This window comes from Anomaloglossus baeobatrachus, chromosome 4 (assembly GCF_048569485.1).
Source record: "Anomaloglossus baeobatrachus isolate aAnoBae1 chromosome 4, aAnoBae1.hap1, whole genome shotgun sequence".
Taxonomy (NCBI): Eukaryota; Metazoa; Chordata; class Amphibia; order Anura; family Aromobatidae; genus Anomaloglossus; species Anomaloglossus baeobatrachus.
In genome coordinates this window covers 302,106,692-302,127,266 of record NC_134356.1, presented here as the reverse complement: position 1 = coordinate 302,127,266, position 20,575 = coordinate 302,106,692, and positions in this window count along the sequence as shown.

Sequence of the window (20,575 nt, the reverse complement as noted above, 5' to 3'; positions counted from 1 at the left end):
CAATAAAAATAAATGCAGCATTTCTGCATCTATAGATTAATTAGGTTCCTTGCCCATTTTCATTGCCTTTTTGAGTGTTTTTTTTTGTGTTTTATTGCATTTTTTACTTTTTTTTGTCTCGTTAGTAGAGTTGAGCGCTGTTCGCGGTTCGAGTGATTTTGGGGGGTGTTCTAGATCGAACTAGAACTCGAGCTTTTTGCTAAAGTTCGATAGTTCTAGGGCTTTTTACAGCTAGTGTGCAGGAGCCATCGCTGGCAGCCTGCCAGAAGCTGGTAACCAAGATAAACATCGGGTATCCAAGCAAAGCGCTTTGGTTAGTAACCTGATATTTATCCTAGTTACGTGTGCAGGAAGCCGACACTTCCCCGCTCAGCTCGCTCCGCCCCCTCCTGCACGCGGCATGTACACATACATACACACACACACACACTCATACTCACCTGTCCCCAGCCATGCAGTCCACGACACTGACGTCCTCAGCGCCACATGACCCCGCTAGGCTCCACCCACTTCGCACTCCGCCGCCAGCATACATGGCTCCGCCCACCTGGCACTCTGCACACATGGTCCCGCTAGGCTTCGCCCACCTGACACTCTGCACACATGGTCCCGCTAGGCTCCGCCCACCTGACCCTCTGCACACATGGTCCCGCTAGGCTCCGCCCACCTGACACTCTGCACACATGGCCCCACTAGGCTCTGCCCACCTGACACTCTGCACACATTACCCCGCTAGGCTCCGCCCACCTGGCACTCTGCACACATGGTTCCGCTCGGCTTACCTGCGGTGATGAAGTCCCGACCTCAGCGCTGTCACTGTCCTCCATGGCCGCCGCTTGTCACATCACCTTCTCTCGCTTCCGACCCGAGACTGACTAGCGGTGACGTCACGGGCCGCTCGCGATACTTGGCTGTGAAGATGATTGAAGTCAGTGTACAGGAGGTCAGCGCAGGTAATGTACCTCGCTGACAGCAGCACTTGTCATCCCCTGCAGTGACCTGGGCTGACCCATTGATGTTAGCTCAGGTCACTGCACTGCTCTCCCAGCCAATGGGGAACATCCTGCTCTTCATTGACTAGGACAGTGTGGATCGTCATGGAAACCCCTTGGATTACACCAGACCTGGATTTGTTTTACTTTCTAATAAATTGGTTGAAGAGGGAATGTATTGGGGAGTGTTTTTTCAAATAAAAATGTGTTTGTCGTCTATTTTTTTTTATTACTGACTGGGTTGGTGATGTCGGGTATCTGATAGACGCCTGACCTCACCAACCCCAGGGCTTGGTGCCAGGTGACATTACACATCTGGTATTAACCCCATATATTACCCCGTTTGCCACCGCATCAGGGCACGGGATGAGCTGGGGCGAAGCACCAGGATTGGCGCATCTAATGGATGCCAGACAGAAAAGACTGATATGAAGTGTACAAGCACAGGAAAATCACCAGAGTGCTCTACGCTGTGAAAAACAGTAGAAAGTGGCACTGGAGTGAACATGTGACCGCCTCATGTAGGTTGAAGCTATGGATCCTGGGTAAATTTATGTATTTTCCCTACTTCAGTTTTTTTGCAGTACGCAAAAAAAACGGAAGGCACACGGATGACAAACAGATGACATACGGACCGTCTACGGAACGGAAATGGATGCCACATGGATGCACCCGTGAAAAAAACGGACTGTTTTTTGCAGACTGCAAAAATGGATCGGTCGTGTTAATGTAGCCTTATTCTGATCTGCCGTTTATAAACAGCAGGCAGAAATAAGTGAATAGCGCCCCCCAACGTCAGAAAATTTCCGTGGTTTCAGGCGTAGTTGAGACCCTGGAGATCCTGATTCAGGACCGTTTTTCCGGTCCCCGCTCACGTGATCACAGGTATACACCGTAGACCGATGATCACGTTACAGTAAATGACAGTGTCGGTAAAAAATTATTTATCTCCCATCTGGCATGAACAAACATGATAAATCTCCTACCCGATCCCCTCCGGTCCCCCGGTGTCGCCAAAGTGCCCCCCCCTGATGCCCTCCCAGAAATCCAAGATGGCTGCGCGCACAGCAGCACGCCGGCCGCATTCACCCTACTCCTCTGATTTCTGTCGCATGTGCCATGACACATGCGACTGAAAACTCCTCCCCAGGCCCTGCCAGGTCACCCCCTATAACCCCACCGGTGTTCCCCAGTGTCCCACGGTACCTGTGCAGCGTTGATCCCCCGCGGCCCTCTCCTTCACAATAGACGCGACAACAGAGCGGCTGTCAGCTCAAGTTCCTGTGTTCAGACACAGTGAGTGGTGGTTATGCATCTGTAAGCTAAATGGGTGGCACGGTGGCTCAGTATTTAGCACTGCAGTCTTGTGGTGGCTCAGTGGTTAGCACTGCAGTCTTGCAGCGCTGAAGTCCTGGGTTCAATTCCCACCAAGGACACCATCTGCAAGGAGTTTGTATGTTCTCCCCGTGTTTGCGTGGGTTTCCTCTGGGTTCTCCGGTTTCCTCCCACACTCCAAAGACATACAGATAGGGAATTTAGATTGTGAGCCCCAATGGGGACAGTGTTCGCAATGTATGCAAAGTGCTATGGAATTAATAGCGCTAAATAATTGAATAAATTATTATTATTACTGCAATGCCCTGCTCATGAGGTAAGGAACATAGTTGATCAGGAGAGCTATATACTACATTTTCAAATGGAGGCATTTGATTTTATAGTTGCCCTGCTATATACTACATTTCCAAATGGAGGCATTTGATTTTACAGTTGCCCTGCTGAACGACTACCAAACATGAGAGTCCGTTATTCGCCACAAGAAAACACATCTAAATAGCGAGCTCTGTTGTTTAGTATTCATTCAGCTGGATAACTGACCTTAAAGGGGTATTCCATCTCCAAGATCCTATCCCCAATATATACAGTTAGGTCCAGAAATATTTGGACAGTGACACAAGTTTTGTTATTTTAGCTGTTTACAAAAACATGTTCAGAAATACAATTATATATATAATATGGGCTGAAAGTGCACACTCCCAGCTGCAATATGAGAGTTTTCACATCCAAATCGGAGAAAGGGTTTAGGAATCATAGCTCTAATTCATAGCCTCCTCTTTTTCAAGGGACCAAAAGTAATTGGACAAGGGACTCTAAGGGCTGCAATTAACTCTGAAGGCGTCTCCCTCGTTAACCTGTAATCAATGAAGTAGTTAAAAGGTCTGGGGTTGATTACAGGTGTGTGGTTTTGCATTTGGAAGCTGTTGCTGTGACCAGACAACATGCGGTCTAAGGAACTCTCAATTGAGGTGAAGCAGAACATCCTGAGGCTGAAAAAAAAGAAAAAATCCATCAGAGAGATAGCAGACATGCTTGGAGCAGCAAAATCAACAGTCAGGTACATTCTGAGAAAAAAGGAATTGACTAGTGAGCTTCGGAACTCAAAAAGGCCTGGGCGTCCACGGATGACAACAGTGGTGGATGATCGCCGCATACTTTCTTTGGTGAAGAAGAACCCGTTCACAACATCAACTGAAGTCCAGAACACTCTCAGTGAAGTAGGTGTATCTGTCTCTAAGTCAACAGTAAAGAGAAGACTCCATGAAAGTAAATACAAAGGGTTCACATCTAGATGCAAACCATTCATCAATTCCAAAAATAGACAGGCCACAGATAAATTTGCTGAAAAACACCTCATGAAGCCAGCTCAGTTCTGGAAAAGTATTCTATGGACAGATGAGACAAAGATCAACCTGTACCAGAATGATGGGAAGAAAAAAGTTTGGAGAAGAAAGGGAACGGCACATGATCCAAGGCACACCACATCCTCTGTAAAACATGTTGGAGGCAACGTGATGGCATGGGCATGCATGGCTTTCAATGGCACTGGGTCACTTGTGTTTATTGATGACATAACAGCAGACAAGAGTAGCCGGATGAATTCTGAAGTGTACCGGGATATACTTTCAGCCCAGATTCAGCCAAATGCCGCAAAGTTGATCGGACGGCGCTTCATAGTACAGATGGACAATGACCCAAAGCATACAGCCAAAGCTACCCAGGAGTTCATGAGTGCAAAAAAGTGGAACATTCTGCAATGGCCAAGTCAATCACCAGATCTTAACCCAATTGAGCATGCATTTCACTTGCTCAAATCCAGACTTAAGACGGAAAGACCCACAAACAAGCAAGACCTGAAGGCTGCGGCTGTAAAGGCCTGGCAAAGCATTAAGAAGGAGGAAACCCAGCGTTTGGTAGTGTCCATGGGTTCCAGACTTAAGGCAGTGATTGCCTTCAAAGGATTCGCAACAAAATATTGAAAATAAAAATATTTTGTTTGGGTTTGGTTTATTTGTCCAATTACTTTTGACCTCCTAAAATGTGGAGTGTTTGTAAAGAAATGTGTACAATTCCTACAATTTCTATCAGATATTTTTGTTCAAACGTTCAAATTAAATGTTACAATCTGCACTTGAATTCTGTTGTAGAGGTTTCATTTCAAATCCAATGTGGTGGCATGCAGAGCCCAACTCGCGAAAATTGTGTCACTGTCCAAATATTTCTGGACCTAACTGTAGTAGGTGGAATAGCAATAATATCAGTAAATACCAATATTTGGAAATGTAGAATAGTTCTCCTGATTAGGCATGCCCTTACCTCATGAGCAGGGCATTGCAGCTTTGGTAGCAACCGTTACGACATGGACTCTGCTGCTGTGGACCCGGGGAGAGTGAGTGCAGATTCATTGCACCCACACTCCTCACATGGAGGGTCTGCACTCCTAGAAAATGGGGGATACGTTCCCGTTTTTTCCTTACAATAAATTTGTGAAAAAGGGAATGTTTTGGGGAGTTTTCTTTCAAATACATTTTTTTGGTCGATTTTTTTTGTTAGTACTGACAGTTTATGATGTCGGGTATCTGATAGATGCCATGACATCACAAACTGCTGGGCTTGATGTCAGGTGACTTTACAACTAGTATCAACCCCATTTATTACCCCGTTTGCCACTGCACCAGGGCACGGGATGAGCTGGGGTAAAGCGCCAGGAGTGGCGCATCTAGTGCATGCGCCACTTCTGGGGCACCTGCGGCCTGCTATTTTTAGGCTGTGAAGGCCCAACAACTATGGACCTTCCCACCCTGAGAATACCAGACCACAGCTGTCCGCTTTACCTTGGCTGGTGATCCAATTTGGGGGGGACCCTACTTTTTTTTTGTAATTATTATTATTTATAAAATAATTATAAAAAAGAGCCTGGGGTGACCTCCACATTGGATCCCCAACCACGGTAAAGCTGCCAGCTGTGGTTTTCAGGCTACAGCCGTCTGCTTTACCCTAGCTGGCTATCAAAAATGGGGGGACCCAACATCATTTTTTTTTAACTATTTTTTAAATAAAAAAAATTAATGGGCTTCCCTGTATTTTGATTGCCAGCCAAGGTAACGCCAGGCAGATGGGGGTGGCAACCCGTAGTTGTCTGCTTTATCTGCACTGAGAATCAAAAATACCGCGGAGCGCTACGTCATTTTTTTTAAAGATTTATTTTTACAGCACTGTCATGTCAGGCAATCAAAATACAGGGAAGCCCTTTTTGTTTTTAGTTATTTAAATAAATAATTAAAAAATTATATATGGCCTCCCGCTGCATTTTTTGTATTGCTAGCTAAGGGCAATCCAAGCAGCTACTGGCTGCTAACCCCCACTGCTTGGTGTTACCTTCACTGGCAATGGAAAATCCAGGGAAGCATTTTTTATTTTTTTTGCCAAAAAACTCCAAAAAAAATTACGTGCGCTTCGCCATATTTTTGTATGCTAGCCAGGTACAGCAGGCAGGTACGGGCTGCCCCCAACCCCCAGCTGCCTATTTGTACCCGGCTGGGAACTAAAAATATAGGGAAGCCCTTTTTTTAATTAATTCATGAATTTTATGAAATAATTAAAAAAAAACAAAAAAAAAAACGACGTAGGCTTCGCCCCATTTTTGTGTCCAGCCGGGTACAACTAGGCAGCTGGGGATTGGAATCCACAGCACAGGTTAGCCTGAGGTTTCTGGGCCCCTCTGGCGCTGTATCCAACTCTTCCAACAGCCCTGGAGCCGGGTGGCTTGTTGGGTAATCATGAGTTAATACTGGCTTTGTTTTACTAGCCAGTATTAAGCCAGAGATTCTTAATGTCAGGCACGTTTGACCCGGCCATTAAGAATCTCCAATAAAGGGTTAAAAAAAAAACACCACACAGAGAAAAAATACTTTAATAGAAATAAATACACAGACACATTAGAGACTCCATCTTTATTACCCCCTGTCACCCCTCCACGATCCTGCTCTTCTGTCTTCTTTCCCCTTCAACACATGCAGCTCTGCTCCATCAGACAGCACAGCTGCATGGGGGAAGACGCTGTGCTCCGTGCAGAAATCACTCTGTGAGAGTGACCACGGGCTCCCGGCTGTAAGCGGTGGCACAGGTTGCAATAGCAACGCTGCTCCGATCACGTGATTCCGGTGCCGCTGCGTGCTGGTAGCGGGACGTCCCCGTCACCAAGCGCGTTGCTACGGCAACGGTGATCTCCGTGATTGCCCGGCTGTGTCAGGCGGTCAGGAGCCGGCTTCTGCGGACACTGGTAACTATGGTAAACATCGGGTAACCCAGAAGCCCTTTCCTTGGTTACCCGATGTTTACCGTAGTTACCAGTGTCCGCCACTCTCACGCTGCCAGTGCCAGCCCCCTGCACACATAGCCAGACTACACATCGGGTTAAATTAACCTGTGTACTGTAACTAGGAGTGCAAGGAGCCAGCGCTAAGCGGTGTGCGCTGGTAACCAAGGTAAATATCGGGTTGGTTACCCTATATTTACCTTAGTTACCAAGCGCAGCATTGCTTCCACGCGTGCTGCTGGCTGGGGGCTGTGGTCACTGGTTGCTAGTGAGATCTGCCTGTGTGACAGCTCACCAGAAACCCGTGCAGCGACGCTCCAGCGATCCCTGCCAGGTCAGGTTGCTGGTGGGATCGCTGGAGCGTCGCTTAGTGTCGGTACCTTAAGGGAACGGGGAAGCAGAGCGGGGAGTCGAGCTAGAGCATGTCGCCGGCACACGGCGATACACAAACGTGCACCGTGTAACAGAGAGATGCAATGACAGGTCCTACATGACGCGTGATAGTCATGTGACCAGTCTGTAGCCAATGAGATAACAGGCACGTGACTGGTCACATGGCTATTTTTCACGTCACGATAGGTCCTGCATCACTGCTGGCAGTGCTGGTTACCGGGAGGATTGAGCGATCATCGGATGGAATAGCGGCAGGAGACAGAGTGCAGGAGGGATCGCGGGGACCGGTAAGTGTTATGGCAATGTTTATTAACTGTATGTGTACATTTATAATGTGTTTTTATGTGTTTGTGATTGCCTCCTATTGTTTCCTATGCGGTTCGAGTTCGGTTCGTTGAATGTTCGCCGAACCGAACTCGATCGAGACGGCCGTTCGGCGAACCGAACTCGAGCCGAACCGCGACCGGTTCGCTCATCTCTACTTGTTAGTAAAACAAGAGTCATATTTTAAATAAAACAGATTTTTTTTTATACTTCCTGGTATTTGGTTTTGACAAAACTTTATTTATACAGTCATGTACAGATTACATGCGAATTTGATGTTTTTCTGAAATGGACTACTGATGCGTGTATATTTTTTGCCTGTGGATTTTCCGCACCCAATGTAAGTCTATGGGGAAAATCTTCACATAAAACTCAGTGTACCCATTAGGCCTCTTTCACACATCAGTGATTCTGGTACATACAGTATGTGCTAGTTTTTATACGTACCAGAATCACGGACATATGCAGACCCATTATAATCAATGGGTCTGCACACACATCAGTGATTTTTCACTGACCATGTCTCTGTGCAGCGTACACACGTGTCCGTGATTGCCACGCGGAGACATGTTTGGTTTTTTTTCTGGCATCACTGATGTCCCACGGACCACACAATGGTGTGGTCCGAGAAACACTTACCAGAAAAACATGAACATTGAAAATAAAAAGCATTTTAAACTCACCCGTCTCCAGCAACTCTGTGTTCTGCCTCTGCTTTCTGCAGCTTCCTGCCTGGCAAATTAATGTCATGCATATTCACTTATGCAGGCACAGCCGACCCGGACAGCAGGGGAGGGGACAGGTGAGTTGATCGCCATGTGCAATCACGGATCACGGAGCACAGATCACAGATTGCACATGGACAACCCACATGTGCCATAAATCAAGGAACACGGAGGGACACGTGTTTTTAACACGTCAGGGAAAAATGTCTGTGTTTTTCACTGATGTGTGAAACGGGCCTAAGAGAAATTGATAAGCTGCGGATTTGAAATATGCACTGCAGGTCAGATTACACAAAAAGACAATGGACAGGAGATATCTATAAATCCCATCCACTTTGATGAATCTGTAAAAGCTGCGTTTTTCACACAGAAAAAAAAACCTTCATAAACTCACAAAAAACTAATCAACGGGCAAACAGTCTAATGGCTGAGAGTTCTGTCCATGAAAAACAGCGATAGAATCTAGGTGTGAATGCCTGACTGAGGCTTTACTTTATGAATCATGCAATCTTTCCTCGCATTTAGGCCCCTTTCACACGTCAGTGATTCTGGTACGTTTGTGCTTTTTTTTAGACGTACCAGAATCACTGACATACGCAGACCCATTATAATGAATGGGTCTGCTCACACGTCAGTGATTTGTCACTGCACGTGTCTCCGTGCAGCGTAGCCACGTGTGCGTGTTTGCTGCACGGAGACATGTCCATTTTTTTCTGGCATCACTGATATTCCACGGACCACGCAGTGGTGTGGTCCGTGAAACACGTGCCAGAAAAAGACGTGCTTTTAAAATAAAAAACATTTTAACAAACCCGGCGTCCAGCGATGTCCTCTGCAACCCGTTCTCCCTGCTCCTTCTGTGCCGGCTGATTACTGTCGCGCATATTCATTATGCGCGACACAGCCGACCCGGAAGCAGCTCCTGCAGGGGTCACCGCCGGCCGGATGCTGCGTCGCGGGAGCGATCAGCACTATGGACAGCGGGAGCGGGCGCAGGTGAGTGAATCTCTAAGTGCAATCACGGGCCACGGAGAACGGAGCCCGGATTGCACTTAGACAACCCACGTGTGCCGTGATTTTCGGCACACGCAGGGACATGTGCGTGTTTTACACGCCAGTGAAAAACGTCTGTGTTTTTCACTGACGTGTGAAACGGGCCTTACTGAAATAATGGGGATCTTAGAAAATTATATTGTTAGGTAATATAAATGTGTCTGAACATTGACAATACAACCAGTATATTATGAGTCTTTTCTGATCCAATCATGTATCAAAAGAGCAAAAATAAAATTTGCCGCGCTTCAGTTTTGAAACAGTATTGTACATAACAAAATTAATTAGGACAATGCCAAGCTAAATTCTAACTGAAAGAAAATACATGTGTCGCGGGCGGAGGAGGGGACGCTGCGCTCTCCCACTGCTCGGGTCCGGCCGCTGCTGCTGCGGCTGCTCGGTGGTGGCTCAAGCAGTGGGCCGGATCCCGGGGACTCGAGCGGCACTCCTCGCCCGTGAGTGAAAAGGGGTTGGGATTGGATTGTGGGGATTGGATATTGTCCGTGACGCCAACCACGGTTTTGGTGATATTGGTGACACCACCGCTGCTCTGGACGGGGATCCCGGGAGCGATGACAGGGAGCAGCCTGGATGTTAGTTCTCCCCTCCGTGGGTAGGGGGTTGGTTGTCCCGGGGCCCGGTGATGGGGTAGGGTTGAATGGCAGGCGGGTTATGGGGCCTGGCGAGGTGCAGGGTCGCGGGGACAGCGCTGTGCCGAACGGCACGGTGGTACTCACTCAGCCAATGATGAGGACACAGTTCTCGGTAAAACACACGGCTGGATGGACGGGTCCCACAGATGGCTGCGGTGTTGTTTCTCCCGGCAGGTTGATGGTGACTGCCTTTCCCTGCACCTGTGTACTGTAACGGTTCCCACCGGTAACCCGCTCCCCAGCTTGGATGGTTGCCGAAGGAGCCCCTTTTGCCCGCAGGCTCTGGCCCTGGGAACTTTAGCCTTGGCGGTGACTGTGTTTCCCTCTCTCGGTTGGACGGTTGCCTTCTGACAGGACTTGGCTGCTGGGAAACCCAGGAGGTTCCCTTCGCTAACGGATTTGGCAAATTCACGGTGACTCCTAGCCTTGCCGGGGTCTGTAAGCCCCTGCTGGATGGTGCTGGCTTCTCTTTGCGTACCGGTCCGGTACCGCCGGGCCACCGCCCGTCCATGGTCCTTACGGCTAGCTCCAATAGGCCACTCCTGCAGACGGTCACCACCGTCTGCCAACCTTGCTGATCTGTCCGGGCCACACACCCGTACCAACTTCAGGCTTCTCTACTGCCACTTTCCTCCTTCCACTTGTACTTCCAAAACTAATCTCTCTCCACTCCTCAACTCATCTGCCCTACTTTTCCCGCCTCCAGGACTGTGAACTCCTCGGTGGGTGGGGCCAACCGCCTGGCCCCCCCCCTGGTGTGGACATCAGCCCCTGGAGGAAGGCAACAAGGGTTTGTGTCTGACTTCGGTGTGCCTGACCGGGAGTGTGGGGTGTGTAGGTGTTGTTATCTGTGACCCCTGGCTTGTCCAGGGCGCCACAGAGGGTTGTACCACGCTTGCAGGGACCACAGAGTGGTGCAAAGGATATACCTTTTACACAAGATGCCATTGTTAGGCCTTAGGTTGCAAAAGCAGCTACGGGCTGCCCATGATTATGCTATGGGAAGCCAATAGAGTGTCAAGAGCAGTGATCTTGCTCTGTCACACTCTGCATCCAGCATGTAAAGAGTTAACCGAGAGCTGCCAACACTCTGCTGCATATTTGCCAGGGAGAATTGAATACACATACACAGTGGAATGCCTACAATCATAATCCTGGGGTGAATATTCTCTGCCTTTTCACCAATATAATGTGGAACATCCATTAAGACACAAAAAGGAGCGAGCAGATTAGATGTGGTTAAATACATCTCCTACTGTTTGATAACATGTGACACATACAGCATTGGGTCTGTGTCTCTCTCCTTATACCGTACATACCAATTAAATTTACAATAGAGTCTTGATTATGATCTGAATATCTATCTAATTATGGCTCTGGAAATGCTCTGATTGACTTTGCTCTTTACAGATTCTAAACAGTGATGATGTTTGTGCATTTCTTTGTCATGTTCCCGGCTTCAAATTCCAATGACTGTTCATTTCGTACTTCATTTAGACTTGATGCCATTAGTTGGTAATGTGTTCTACCAGCAACTCAATTATTTAATTGTTATTGATTCTTCCTTCACCAAGAAATGCAGCATCAAGAAAAAATATGTCCATTAAAAATGAAGCATTAAAAATCAATTAATAAACCATCAGCTCTGGACGTGCATTAAGAATTAGTATAAAGCAATGAAAGTAGTACAATTTACAAACACATCACAATTTGGCACAGAAAAAGCTAATCCACTGTGTCACAGATTATAAATTTAAGATATTAAGTGAGCAACAGAATTAAAATGTCTAAGGAAAAATAGGTAGAATTTATGTACAGATAAAATGTCATTATAAAATGTTGAAGGTATATATAACAGCAGTATATATAACCTCGCAGTACAATAAAAGTAATTGGTGTTGCATTGCAACCCCAGAGGCACTGTGACAGCAACAAACAAGTTGCAGTATATGCTGCAGTCGCAGTACCCTCGGGGTCGCAATGTCACACCATTTTTTTGTATTTTGCTATGGTATAACAAAAACAACCCCCTTAGTCTTCAGTCCATTTGTGCCATCAAGTAGGTATTACATTGATTAAGTTGTGGAATCAGAAGTACACCATGTTCCAAATTATTATGCAAATGATATTTTTCTCTGATTTTCCTAAATGGTCGGTGCAAATGACAGTCAAGGGTTCTTTACATGCTGCGACATCGCTATCGATATATCGTCGGGGTCATGTCATTAGTGACGCACATCCGGCATCATTAGCGACATCGCAGCATGTGACACCAAGGAGCGACGAGCAACGATTGCAAAAATGTCAAAAATCGTTGACACGTCGCTCCTTTTCATAATATCGTTGGTGGTGCATGCCGCTGGTTGTTCATCGTTCCTGCAGCGTTACACATCGCTTAACTTGTAGCAAGCCAAGGCATATAATTGCATATATTTCTCTAAATGGCACTCATATTCAATACTGATTTAATCAAAATATTGTGGAAAAAATGGAAATAAAATTAAAAAAAATTGCATATCATTAGCATGTCCTGTCAAATTCACAATTCCACAGCTGTTCCTTCTTGGTGTTGCAACTTAAATGTTTAACCCAAAAAAAGAGCCTGAGCATGAGCTGGTATACATGCAAATTGTAAGCACATGTTCACGCTGGTCATTAAATAAACGAAACCCAAGATAAAAATGATATGCACATACATCCTGCTGTAAATAACTAAATAGCAATAGTGCATATAAATAAACATAGGCTACTTAGCAAACATTGCTTTTCATCAAATACATTTACACACACACAGTGTATTTACATATATATACTGTATAACTGTATATACATAACTATAGACATATATGTAGAGTGCTAGCTTTATATTATATATGTATACTAAAATATATGCACAATGAAATATATCAGCAAGTAAAAAAGACAAAAGCTTTATTACTATGTGTGAGGGCCGGGGAGGACTGGTAGGCCCAGGAGGTGGATCCACTGGACCGAGCACCCCACCTGGAGGGCAGGGTACACGGTAGCTGGAGCACTAACGTGGCAGGAACGGGTGCAGGTATCAGGAAGCAAAGACAGGACCAGGTCACTAAGGTCACAGTGTACTTTAAGGCAGTAATAGGAAACAGGAACAAAGACCTGAGCACTTAGCTCACAAGACAAGGCATAGAAACACAAGCGATGATCAGGCCCCGCCCAGATGGAGAGGCCAGTCTTATATACTCAGCACAGCCTCAGGTCATTTCCTGTTGCAGCAGTGCTGGGGCTATAAGACCAGGTGAGTGGGCGCGGCCCGGTCCTATACAGAACATTAGTCAGAATCAGACTCCTGAGACCAGGAACAGGACTCCGGGGAGCATGAGCGAGTATGGCAGGCGTGACCGGTGGACGCATGGACTGGACCAGTGAGGAAGGAGCGGTGGTACGCTGGCGAGGCTGGATCAGTGGGTACAGAGCGGTGGCGTGACGCAGGTGTGACTGGCTCAGTGGTTACGGAGCAGTGCCTGGATGGTGAGACCGGCTCAGTAGGTAAGGAGCGCTGCTGGGACACCGGGAGCGTGACAGTACCCCCCCCTTGAAGCACCCCTCTCCGAGCAAAGGACCCCCGGGGCACCCGGGACCGAGCCCCCCGGACCGTAACCCAGCGCAAAGGAAAGGAGGGACGGCTGACATCATGCACTCTTCCGGACCGCAACACGCTTAACCGAAGATTTTCGAGCAGTGGCAACGGAAAGGGAAGGACAGTCAGAAGCAGGACTTGAATCCTGGACGACCGGATCGGGCGTCTCGGACCGGGTATCGGTCAATGTCTCATCCTGGGCAGCCGGTGGAGTCAAAGTCTCAACTCTAGAAGGCGGTGAAATCAAAGTCTCATCTCCAGAAGATGGTGGAATCAAGGTCTCGGATGCCTGGGACGGTGGAACGTCACTGGATAGCGTAGTCTCTTCTTCAGGATCCTGCAGCTTGACTGAGTCAAGTGCCAGGGGCTGAGGAACAGGCTGCAAGCAGGTTTCGTGGCACAAAGGACTCCAGCGGGTAATCGCGCCAGAGCGCCAACTAATAACAGGGTCATGGAGTTTCAGCTAGGGCAGGCCCAACAGGAGCTCAGGGGCCATAGAACAGGATCACATAGAAGGCGATGGTCTCCGTATGCGAAGTGCCAACCTGGAGGCTCACGGGCTCGGTGGTAAACCGAACAGGTTCGTAGAGCGGTTTGCCGTCTACGGAGGCGAACCAGAGAGGCTTCTTCAGCGGGGTGACAGGGACCTGGTATTTGTCTACCGTGGCCTGATGGATAAAGTTGCCTGCCGCCCCAGAATCGATGTGGGCCTCAGCTGAAAACCGGGTCCCCTCTGTCGTCACCCGGACAGTCTGTTTAACTGGAACCAAAGGGATTTCGGTGGCAAGGGTGGCGGTTCCCACCATCCCTTGGACCTGGGGTCTACCTGGTTTCACCGGGCAAGAACGGAGCATATGTGAACCGTCTCCGCAATAGAAGCACAGGGCCCGGGCGAGCCGTTCTGAACGGCGTTGCTTGGCTTGGGTCAGACGGTCCACTTGCATGGGTTCTGGCGATAAGTCGCGGAAAGGCAGGGACGAGGGAGTGGTAGATCTCTGTGGGGGCAAGATGTGGCGAGGTGGTCGCTTCTCCCGGACTAGCTCTTTGGTACGCTCCTGAAAACGGAGGTCAATCCGGGTGGCCAGGGAAATCAAAGCGTCCAAGGTTCGTGGAATGTCACGGCCAGCTAGTTCGTCTTTGATGCGGCCAGAGAGACCTTCCCAAAAGGCCGCGGTCAAGGCCTCATTGTTCCAGCCCAGCTCAGAGGCGAGCGTGCGGAACTGGATGGCATATTGGCTGACGGTCAGGGTCCCTTGGCGTAGCCGGAGAAGCGAAGAGGTCACTGCGGTAGTTCGTCCGGGCTCATCGAAGGTACTTCGGAAAGCTTGCAGGAACTCCTGGATGTCGGTGAACATCGGGTCCTCATTTTCCCACAGGGGGTTAATCCAGGCCAGGGCTTCGCCTTCCAGGTGTGACATAAGGAACGCCACTTTAGCCTGGTCTGAGGTGAACAAGTGCGGGAGCAATTGGAAGTGCAAGGAGCACTGGTTCAGGAAGCCTCGGCAGGACTTGGGATCCCCTGCGTAGCGAGGCGGAGCAGCAAGGCGAAGTTGCGAGGCTGTGGAGGAACCTGGTTCAGACCTGGAGACTGGTTGCTGCGTGGACTCAGACGAGGCGGCGGTCTGCAGCGTATATAACCGGTGGTCCACGGACGCCAGGAATTTCAGCATCCAGTTCAGGGTTTCACGCTGTTGTGCCAGCTCCTGGCGCAGCTCATCCAGCTCTGATTTCTGTGTCTCAGCGGGATCCATGGCCTGTGCTCCAGCGGGATCCATGGCCTGATCATACTGTGAGGGGCGGGGAGGACTGGTAGGCCCAGGAGGTGGATCCACTGGACCGAGCACCCCACCTGGAGGGCAGGGTACACGGTAGCTGGAGCACTAATGTGGCAGGAACGGGTGCAGGTATCAGGTAGCAAAGACAGGACCAGGTCACTAAGGTCACAGTGTACTTTAAGGCACTAATAGGAAACAGGAACAAAGACCTGAGCACTTAGCTCACAAGACAAGGCATAGAAACACAAGCGATGATCAGGCCCCACCCACATGGAGAGGCCAGTCTTATATACTCAGCACAGCCTCAGGTCATTTCCTGTTGCAGCAGTGCTGGGGCTATAAGACCAGGTGAGCGGGCGCGGCCCGGTCCTATACAGAACATTAGTCAGAATCAGACTCCTGAGACCAGGAACAGGTCTCCGGAGAGCATGAGCGGGTATGGCAGGCGTGACCGGTGGACGCATGGACTGGACCAGTGAGGAAGGAGCGGTGGTATGCTGGCGAGGCTGGATCAGTGGGTACAGAGCGGTGGCGTGACGCAGGTGTGACTGGCTCAGTGGTTACGGAGCGGTGCCTGGATGGTGAGACCGGCTCAGTAGGTAAGGAGCGCTGCTGGGACACCGGGAGCGTGACACTATGGATGTGCAGTGCTTGGTGCTGGGGTTTGGGACGCTGATGTGATTGTGATCTCCCTTTCATCAGAAATCGGTGATTGCTCTGTATCACTATAAAATATAGCAGTTTGCAGATAAAACAAAGTGGGGAATGAGGAGTTTGGGTGAAGTTTTGAGTGGGTGTGATAGGTGCTGGCTTACAGGCCACTGCAATGCATGATAGAACTTGGATTAATCAAACATAGGAAGCCAGGAGAGGGGAACTTGTGTATACCCCCATCAGAGCTTCTGACAGCCACAAGAAAGTGCTGCTAGAGCATGATAAAAGGCAATATTGCTAAAATAGCATTAGATTTACTAAGAGGCACATGACGACATATTTATGGAAAAAACCTAACAGTTAGTATTGGACAACCTCCTTCAATGCTGAGATGAAAGGCGAAAATGGAAGGGGAGGCAAAATCCGATTCCAATGTATAATCTGTAAAGCTGTGTTTTTTGTGGATCAAGTGAATTATATATACTGTATTGTGTGAGGCAAGCTAGGTTATAATTTCTAGTGCCAGGGAAGCAAATACCACCATCATCTCGAAAGGCCATAAAGCCAACTTTACACGTTGCAATTAGTTGTACAATCGCATTTGCGATGTGACACGCCCAGGTTGCATACGGGATCTATGAGATTTCACGTTGGTCGTTCATTTGCTGTCACACGTGCGTTAGTAGTCTATGTTAAATTGATCAATTCTGGGTGCGATCCTTTAGATCATGTGTTCTGTGACGTATGCATTGAGCACCTTTTTTTTTTTTTTTTATTTATTGACTTGCCAAGCGTGTGTAATGTGTAGGGATGCGTTTTTACTATGTCATCTGCCATTCAGCTCTGCTACATGGCCGCTGACAGCAGACACAGACAGCCATGTAGCAGAGCTGAATAGCAGATGACAGCAGACACAGACAGAGCCGCACTGTCAGAATGAACTCGGGTGAACTTCACCCGACTTCATTGTCATGCTGCGGCTCTGTCTGTGTCGCGCCCTGATTAGCGGTCACCTGTGAAGGGCTCACCGGTGACCGCTAATCTCCTAAGTTACTGAAGTTAGCAGCCCTCTCTCATATACTCACCAATCCCCGATCCCCGGCGCTGCACGGCATTCACACTGCTCCGGCGGCTTTTACTGTTTTGAAAAAGCCGGCCGCCCATTAAACAATTTCATATTCCCTGCTTTCCCCGCCCACCGGCGCCTATGATTGGTTACAGTGAGACACGCCCCCACTCTGAGTGACAGGTGTCACACTGCACCCAATCACAGCAGCCGGTGGGCGTGTCTATACTGTGTAGTGAAATAAATAATTAAATAATTAAAAAAAACGGCGTGCGGTCCCCCCATTTTTAAAACCAGCCAGATAAATCCATACGGCTGAAGGCTGGTATTCTCAGGATGGGGAGCTCCACGTTATGGGGAGCCCCCCACCCTAACAATATCAGCCAACAGCCGCCCAGAATTGCCGCATACATTATATGCGACAGTTCTGGGACTGTACCCGGCTCTTCCCGATTTGCTCTGGTGCGTTGGCAAATCGAGGTAATAAGGAGTTATTGGCAGCCCATAGCTGCCAATAAGTCCTAGATTAATCATGTCAGGCGTCTATGAGACACCCTCCATGATTAATCTGTAAATTACAGTAAATAAACACACACGCCCGAAAAAAACCTTTATTAGAAATAAAAACACAAACATATACCCTGGTTCACCACTTTAATCAGCCCCAAAAAGCCCTCCTTGTCCGGCGTAATCCAAGATGATGCAGCGTCGTTTCCAGCGCTGCTGCATGGAGGTGACCGGAGCCGCAGCAGACACAGCCGCTCCGGTCACCTCCACACAGCAAATGAAGACAGCCGCGCGATCAGCTGCTGTCACTGAGGTTACCCGCGGCCACCGCTGCATCCACCGCTGGATCCAGTGACAGCGGGTAACCTCAGTGACAGCAGCTGATCGCGCGGCTGTCTTCATTCACACTTTAGCGACGCAGCAGCGATCCCACCAGCGATCTGACCTGGTCAGGATCGCTGCTGCGTCGCTACATGGTCGCTGGTGAGCTGTCAAACAGGCAGATCTCACCAGTGACCAGCCCCCAGCCAGCAGCGACGTGCAAGCAACGCTGCGCTTGCACGGAGCTGGTGTCTGGAAGCTGCGGACACTGGTAACTAAGGTAAACATCGGGTATGGCTATCCGATGTTTACCTTAGTTACCAGAGCACACCGCTTAGCTTGGCGTGTGCAGGGAGCAGGAGCCGGCACTGGCAGCGTGAGAGCTGCGGAGACTGGTAACGAAGGTAAATATCGGGTAACCACCTTGGTTACCCGATGTTTACCTTGGTTACAGCTTACCACAGGCTGTCAGACGCCGGCTCCTGCTCCCTGCACATTCAGGATTGTTGCTCTCTCGCTGTCACACACAGCGATGTGTGCTTATCAGCGGGAGAGCAACAATAAAAAAATGAACCAGGGCTGTGTGTAACGAGCAGCGATCTCACAGCAGGGGCCAGATCGCTGCTCAGTGTCACACACAGCGAGATCGCTAATGAGGTCACTGCTGCGTCACAAAAACCGGGACTCAGCAGCGATCTCAGTAGCGATCTCGCTGTGTGTGAAGTACCCCTTAGAGAAGCTTCCAGGAATCAATTAGATTGCATGTGGATGACAGAGGAGGGAAAACCTTGTCATGTGTCATGGTCAAGAGTTGGTGGCCAAATATGTTCTTTTTGTCTTCAGAAACTGAGACAACAGAACTGAAATCCCCTCCTACAATCTTGTTAGGTGAGAAATCTAATGGTACCGTCACACATAATGAGATTGCTAGTGAGATCGCAACTGAGTCACGGTTTCTGTGACGCAGTAGCGATCCCGTTAGCGATCTTGTTATGTGTGACATCTACCAGCGATCAGGCCCCTGCTGTGAGATCGCTAGTCGTCACAGAATGGTCCAGGTCACTTTCTTCAAAGGCGATGTCCTGCTGGGCAGGACCCATAGCTGTGTTTGACACTGTGTGACAGGGTCCCAATGACAGCAGAGATCATTATACAGGTCGCTACTGCAACCTGTATTGTTCCTGCATCGCTGGTAAGATCTGACTGTGTGACATCTCACCTGCGACCTCCCAGCGACTTAGGGGTGCTTCACACACAGCGAGCTCGCTACCGAGATTGCTGCTGAGTCACGCTTTTTGTGACGCAGCAGTGACCTCATTAGCGATCTCGCTGTGTGTGACACTGAGCAGCGATCTGGCCCCTGCTGCGAGATCGCTGCTCGTTACACACAGCCCTGGTTCGTTTTCTTCAAAGGCGCTCTCCCACTGTGACACACAGATCGCTGTGTGTGACAGCGAGAGAGCGACAAATGAAGCGAGCAGGGAGCAGGGAGCAGGAGCCGGCGTCTGGCAGCTGCAGTAAGCTGTAACCAAGATAAACATCGGGTAACCAAGGTGGTTACCCGATATTTACCTTAGTTACCAGCCTCCGCCGCTCTCACGCTGCCTGTGCTGCCGGCTCCGGCTCTCTGCACATGTAGCTGCTGTACACATCGGGTTAATTAACCCGATGTGTACTGTAGCTAGGAGAGCAAGGAGCCAGCGCTAAGCAGTGTGCGCGGCTCCCTGCTCTCTGCACATGTAGCTTCATTACACATCGGGTTAATTAACCCGATGTGTACTGTAGCTAGGAGAGCAAGGAGCCAGCGCTCAGTGTGCGCGGCTCCCTACTCCCTGCACACACAGCTAAGCGGTGTGCGCTGGTAACTAATGTAAACATCGGGTAACCATACCCGACGTTTACCTTAGTTACCAGTGTCCGCATCTTCCAGACGCCGGCTCTGTGCAAGCGCAGCGTCGCTTGCACGTCGCTGCTGGCTGGGGGCTGGTCGCTGGTGAGATCTGCCTGTTTCACAGCTCACCAGCGACCATGTAGCGATGCAGCAGCGATCCTGACCAGGTCAGATCGCTGGTCGGATCGCTGCTGCATCGCTAAAGTGTGAAGGTACCCTTGCCTGCGATCCCTATCAGGTCGCATCGTTTTCGGGATCGCTGGTAAGTCGTTGTGTGTGACTGGGCCTTAAGAGCAATCTAGTCTCCAATTGTTAAAAAAGGATTTATTGGTTGTACTAATCTACTTTCGCTATCTGACTGTTATGTGAGATATTTGCTAATTAGAACCATAACCCTTGCAGAAGACAGAATCACAAAGGATAGGATTAGATACACAGCCCTGCAGACAGTATCACACAGGACAGGATTAGATACACGGCTCAGCAGACAGTATCACACAGGACAGGATTAGATACACGGCTCAGCAGACAGAATCACAGGATAGGATTAGATACACAGCCCTGCAGACAGTATCACACAGGATAGGATTAGATACACAGCTGCACAGACAGTATCACAGGATAGGATTAGATACACAGCTGTGCAGACAGTATCACACAGGAGAGGATTAGATACACAGCTGTGCAGACAGTATTACACAGGAGAGGATTAGATACACAGCTGTGCAGACAGTATCACACAGGAGAGGATTAGATACACAGCTGTGCAGACAGTATCACAGGATAGGATTAGATACACGACTCAGCAGACAGTATCACACCGGACATGATTAGATAGACAGCTCAGCAGACAGTATGACACGATAGGATTGGATACACGGCTCTGCAGACAGTATCACACAGAATAGGATTAGAATCACAGCTCAGAAGACAGTATCACAGGATAGGA